Raw genomic sequence first — 7,193 nt, forward strand, 5'->3', positions numbered from 1 at the left:
GGAAACTTTCCTCATGTCAGCACGTTGTAGGTGTCGCCAATGGCGCCAACCTTGTGTGAATGCTCTGAGAAGCTAATCATTTGCCTATCACGGCATCTTCGTCCTGTCCGTTAAATTTCGTGTCTGTAGCACGCCATCTTCGTGGTTTAGCAATTTTAATGGTCAGTAGTGTACGTACATGCAGGGTGACAATTATTGAACTATAGGGAAAATACGTAAATTAATTACAAATTACGGCGTGCACCCACCTTATTCAACATGTAAATGACACCACAGATTTTTGGATTTAGGTTATAACATGTTCGGTACGCCTGCCATCATTGATGATGGTGGGGAGCAGACGAATAGCGAAATTCTGCATGATCCGCTCAACTGTCTATGACCTCCTGAATGGCTGTTTTCAGCTCAGAATTTATTTTGTGGTTATTGCTGTAAACCTTGTCTTTAATATAACCCCCCAAAGAGGACTCGCATGTTTTCAGATCTGGAGAATATGGCGGCCAATCGAGGCCTCTGCCAGCGGCCTCTGGGTACTCCACAGCCAGAATACAGACCTCCAAGTGCTCGTCGAGGACATCAAACACTCTCCTGCTTCGATGACGTCGAGTTCCGTCTTGCATTAGATTAGATTAGATTAGATTAATTATTCACTCCATACGGGACAAAGTAGGTTCGGTATATAATTCCCTTGGATTTCTGTGGCACCTCCTTGCTCCAAATAAGCCCCCTAATGCATTTGTAGAACTGCCCTGCTTTTCTGCACCTTTCATTTATTTCCATTGCGTTTCCCCTCTTAATTTCAATCACGCTTCCCAGGTACTTGAAGTTCTCTACCACTTGTAGTTTTTCCCCTCCGCAAGTTATATCCACATTTGGCCTATTCTTCTTCCTTGTTGTGACGATTATTTCACTTTTCTTTGCAGAGAAATGCATTCCACTTTGTCCCCATATTGGCATATGGAAGTGAGACATGGGTAATGCACGAAAGCGACAAAAGTAGAATACAGGCTAGTGAAATGAAGTTCCAGAGGAGCAGGTTGGGTGTAACAAGACGAGACAGATTGCGAAATGTGTATGTGAGGGAAAGACTAAAGGAGGAACCAGTACAGGACAGGACAGAAAAATCAAGACTGCAGTGGTATGGACACATGAAGAGAATGGATGAGGGAAGAATTCCAAAGAGGATGTTTGATCTGCAACTGGAGGGGAAGAGGCCCAGAGGAAGACCAAGGGATAGATGGGTGAAGGGAGTGAAGGAATGTGTGATGAGAAGAGGAGAGAACTGGACGAAGGTGGAAGAGGGAGAATGGTGGAAAGACAGAACACGATGGAGAGGCTTGTGTTCCCGACAGACCCAGCTAGTGGCTGGAAACTGTCCAAGATGATGATGATGATTCACTCCATAGACCCATGAAAGAGGGAATTCTCCTGGTGTGGAACATGTCAGATCAACACATTACAAAAATGTAAATAGAAAAACTCGTGTTTCATTAATTTTAATGATCCGCAGTCAATAAACAGTAAAACTGTGTGCATGTATTAAATTTAAACTTCTAATATTTACAGGTTTAATACTTACATCTGCTTTCATTTTAATCCATCACTCAGACATTTGCTAGTTTGTTGGCTATTACAACCAATTATTGTCAAAAATTTAAGTAAATTATTCATTTCAGTGATCCTCAGTCAGAACAGCCAGATTACGTACAAGATTTAAACTTCCACTATTTACAGATTTAAGACTTACATCTGCTTTCCATACATCCATCATTCACACAGTAGGTAGTTACTTGGCTGTTACAACCAACTACTGTCAAAAATTAAAGTATAATGAATTGTCATTAAAATAGTCTACTCCACTTGTTGAGAAACTCATGGATGGAACAGAAGGAGTTGGCCACCAAAAATTCTTTTAAATTATGTTTAAATTGTGCCTTGCCTGAAACTAAACTCCTAATGGTTGCTGGTAGGTTATTGAAAATATGCGTTGCTGAATGCTGGACTCCTTTGTGGGCAAGAGTAAGTGGTTTTAAATCTTTATGTGTATTGTTCTTATTCCTGCTATTGATACTATGTACTAAGCAGTTAGTTGAAAAAGGAGATGTTTGAACCACGTCTTGTCGAAATCAGGGTCACTTTGAATATTGGGGACGAAATCAATTTCCAAAGCTTTCACCTACCGCTCGGTATACCCAGCTTTCTTTTCTGGTATGTGGCGGAGAGTTGATACTTGGTGTAGGAACTGGATGACACTGCAATATTAACTCGATTTTTTGACTGATGTGTGGCGTAGGGTACTTTGGTCTTCGGTCTGGGTATGTCTGTCTTCCTGTTCGCTACAAACAAAAACAAGGCTCATACTAATTTCAATCATGCCCCACGGCCAACAATGCAGTTTGAACGTCCTAACGGCAGTCGTTCAGAAGTTATTACGATTCTATTTCAAATAGTACAATAACTGTCATCCTGCACATACATCCATTTTTACATTATGTATGGCTTTCACGTGGTAGAGAAGCTAGACAGTCTGTAAAATGGAATACAAAGGCTCAATCCAGGTATAGTACTGGTCAGTGAAGTTAAATGGAAGGAATAGCATGATTTTTGGTCAGAGGAGTTTAGGACAATATCAACAGCAGCAGAAAATCGTATAACGGGAGTAGGATTCGGTATGAATAGGAAGGTAGGGCAGAGAGCGTGTTACTGTGAAAAGTTCGGTGACAGCGTTGTTCCTATCAGAATCGATAGCAAACCAACACCGACATCGATAGTTCAGGTAAACATGGTGACGTCGCGAGCTGAAGACAAAGAGGTAGAGAAAGTACATGAGGATATCGAAAGTGTAATACAGTACGTAAAGGGAGATGAGAATGTAATAGTTCTGGGGGACTGGAATGCAGATTCAGGGAAAGAAGTGCAAGAAAATGTTACAGGAGAATATGGGCTTGTGACGAGGGATGAGAGAGGAGAAAGACTAATTGAGTTCTGTAATGAATTTCAGCTAGTAATAGCGAATACTCTGTTCGTGAATCACAGATGGAGGAGGTATACTTGGAAAAGGTCGGGTAATAGGGGAAGATTTCAGTTAGATTACATCATGGTCAGAGATTCCGAAATCAGATACTGGAGCGAAAGGCATACCCAGGAGCAGACACAGATTCAGATCAGAGTCTGGTAGTGATGAAGAGTAGGCTGAAATTTTAAGAGATTGGTCAGGAAGAATAAATACGCAGAGAAATGGGATGCAGAAGTACTGAGGAATGACGAGATACTTGGTACAGCCAGCATTTGCGGTTGGATGATGGCGGTGGGGGTGGAGAGGGGAGAGTTAACATCACATTACAAAACTTCACCTGGTGTGATATAAACCTGGACTTATAATACGAGAACCTGCGATTCGTTGTTCGTACAATATTATTGTTTATTTTACACTACTGGCCATTAAAATTGCTGCACCAAGAAGAATTGCAGATGATAAACGAGTATTCATTGCATACATATATTATACTAGAACTGACATGTGATTACACTTTCACTTAATTTGGGTGCATACATATTGAGAAATCAGTACCCAGAACTACCACCATGGCCGTAATAACGGCCTTGATACGCCTGGGCATTGAGTCAAACAGACTTTGGATGGCGTGTACTAGTAAACCTGTCCATGTAGCTTCAACGCGATACCACAGTTCATCAAGAGTGGTGACTGGCGTATTGTGACGAGCCAACTGCTCGGCCACCATTGAACAGACGTATTCAGTTGGTGACAGATCTGGAGAATGTGCTGGCCAGCGCAGCATTCGAATATTTTCTGTATCCAGAAAGGCCCGTACAGGACCTGCAACACGCGATCGTGCATTATCCTGCTGAAATGTAGGGTTTCGCAGGGATCGAATGAAGGGTAGAGCCAGGGGTCGTAACACATCTGAAATGTAACGTCCACTGTTCAAAGTGTCGTCAATGCGAACAAGAGGTGACCGAGACATGTAACCAATGGCACCCCATACCATCACGCCGTGTGATACGCCAGTACGGCTTCCAATGTGCGTACACCGCGATGTCTTCAAACACGGATGCGACCATCATGATGCTGTAAACAGAACCTGGATTCATCCGAAAATATGACGTTTTGCCATTCGTGCACCCAGGTTCGTCGTTGAGTACACCATCGCAGGTGCTCCTGTCTGTGATGCAGCGTCAAATGTAACCGCAGCCATGGTCTCCGCGCCGATAGTCCATGCTGCTGCAAAGGTTGTCGAACTGTTCGTGCAGATGGTTGTTGTCTTGCAAACGTCCCCAACTGTTGACTCAGGGACCGAGACGTGGCTGCATGATCCGTTTCAGCCATGCGGATAAGATGCCTGTCATCCCGACTGCTAGTGATACGAGGCCGTTGAGATTCAGCACGGCGTTCCGTGTTACCGACCTGAACCCACAGATTCCATTTTCTGGTAACAGTCATTTGGTGTCGACCAACGCGAGCAGTAATGTCGCGATGCGATAAACCGCAATCGCGATAGGCTACAATCCGACCTTTAACAAAGTCCGAAATGTGATGGTACGCATTTCTCCTCCTTACACGAGGCCTCACAACAACGTTTCACCAGGAAACGCCGGTCAACTGCTGTTTGTGTATGAGAAATCTGTTGGAAACTTTCCTCATGTCAGCATGTTTTAGGTGTTGCCAGCGGCGCCAACCTTGTGTGAATACTTTGATAAGCTAATCATTTGCATATCACAGCATATAATTCCTGTCGGTTAAATTTCGCGTCTGTAGCACGTCATCTCCGTGGGGTAGCAATTTTAATGGCCAGTAGTGTTTTTCATGTGCAGCAGCAATATTTAGTCGAACATCTTGAGGAGTTAGAACAGGGAATTCCGGTAACGAATTGCTGATAACGTTATGTGTACACCGATATAGTTATGCTAATATCTGTAAGATTGCACTTTGTCTTACAATCCGATATCGAGCAGACGTTATGATTTGTAGCTGTACATGGTTATAGAAATAAATGGTAAATGTAGTGTAACCGTGAGACTGTCCTTCGTCATGCGCACACATATGAAAAATCCGACAACGCGGACGATGTTTTTTAAGGAACATATGGCAGGCGATACCATAAAACCATAATCGATGAGGGCTGCGAACTTGAAGGAAACGCTAGTGGGAAGACAGAGTGCTACGTTGTGTGAAACAAGAGTTTTCCGTAGTCCTTTGTTCTGTTACACGCGAAACATGAGAAAGAAAGATTTATGGTCTAACATTCCGTTGACGAAGAGGCCATGTGAATGACTCACCAATCCGAATCGGGAATATCAGCAGCACCAGCAGTGGTATAACAAGTTGTGCCAGTATTAGATTTATTGGTCTGTATTTTTTACCCACATTGTCACTGTAGACAATCAAGTCATTTTAATACTATTAGCCATATTAAAGTAGTTATTTCTTTGCTATCTATGATGTTAAAAAGTTACCGCATATATGAAACCCTGGTCCGATGTAACAAAGCGTCTGATGCCACGAATCACATCATGTTAAAAAAATAAAAATAAAATAAAACTAAAAATTTACAAGTTTCTACGAATATAATATATAATTAGATAGTGATAAACATTTTCCCTGGAACAGGATCCATGTCCTATTACCCTGTATTCGGAACTCCATTCCGTAACTGAAGACGTTGAAAATTAATTCAATTTGGTAATGTTACACGAAAGTAAAATAAAAATCTTTCCATGTTCGAAATTTCAGATCGATTCTAAACAATTAAATTCATTAAACCAAATACGAATAACAACAACAGTCAAAGATTTCATTAATGTTTGCAAAACCTAGTTGCTAGAATATAATCCGGCAAATGCAGTGATTTCGTCTTTTTTATTGAAATACATTAAATACATTGAATGTTCATTGCCACTGCTTGTAGGATGTCTTGGCTGTCGTACTCAATGGTCCAGTAGTGCCTTATTGCTTATTTAAAGGTGTCATTAAGGAAATGAAGGAACATTATTAATGATGTTTCGGTATTTGTAAAGACTTATCTGTTTAAATTACTCGTATTAAGAGCTACAGTGAGTTCACACATTTAAACAACTGCCGTGCTGCGCACTGCAGCTATTCACTTATTTGTCATTCTGTTAATCATCGCATTATGTAATTCTACTTTTTATGACTCCAAATTTTGACAGAACTTAATCCTATAATCCACTCAGTGCAAAATTTCTTTCCGCCGTATTAGCGATTGCTGTCATCCGAACAAGTATTATTACCTGTTGCGTCAATGCAACTCTACTTCTCATTGACAAGTTTAAAATCGATTTGTCCAGTTTATGACTGGCCACTGTATATTTCATAATTTTATTATTATTTTGGTGAAGTACTAATAATGTTCTAACACAATCCCAGCTGAGCAGTCCAAACTGAGCATTATAATTATCATTCTGTTAATTAAATCTTTACTTAGGCAGTATAGTTACATCTTTATTCAAATCGCTTCAGTCAAAATAATTTCGATTTGGTACATTACAAAATTATTATTATAATAATCACATGCGACCTAATTAAGCAGGACAAAGTGACTGTACTGTTGACCGGAAAAATTATTAATAAAATAGGTCAACAGTTAGATTTTTATCATCGTTAGATGCTGAAAGGCAAAGCAGAAGTCACATCTTGAAGTTTCCGGTTCAGGTTATTCCGGATGAGGGTCATCTATCACATATTAATAGATTTGTTCGTCATTCCTGGGAATTTGTACTATCTGCAGTGGAAGGTAGGTCCAGAGCCGATGGGCACTACTTGCATCTGTCAAATAATTACATTGTGCTGAACAGTAGAAACAGAGCTGTATTACATCAAGAAAGTGGGCCGAAAGACTGATTCGTAACAGTAGTCACTTGGGGCAGGTCATTTGTTCCTCTGAGTACCGGTTTGATATTTTTCACGTGTTTTATACGATAAACTCGAAGGTAACAGGAAGGTTTGAAGCCTCATTAGAACGAAAAGGTAGAGACGCTGATAGACATAAAGGACTAAGACTTCACCGTGTATCAGTAAGAAGGTAGTAGAGAAGAGAAGGAGAAAAATCCACATGGGAAATGTGTCAAGTGAAGCGGCATTTACCATGTCACAAAGAACATCTTCATTGTTATTTTCTTCTGTTTCTGCCTACACGTTTCTGTAGGAGATCTGA

This window comes from Schistocerca cancellata, unplaced genomic scaffold (assembly GCF_023864275.1).
Source record: "Schistocerca cancellata isolate TAMUIC-IGC-003103 unplaced genomic scaffold, iqSchCanc2.1 HiC_scaffold_718, whole genome shotgun sequence".
Classification (NCBI taxonomy): domain Eukaryota; kingdom Metazoa; phylum Arthropoda; class Insecta; order Orthoptera; family Acrididae; genus Schistocerca; species Schistocerca cancellata.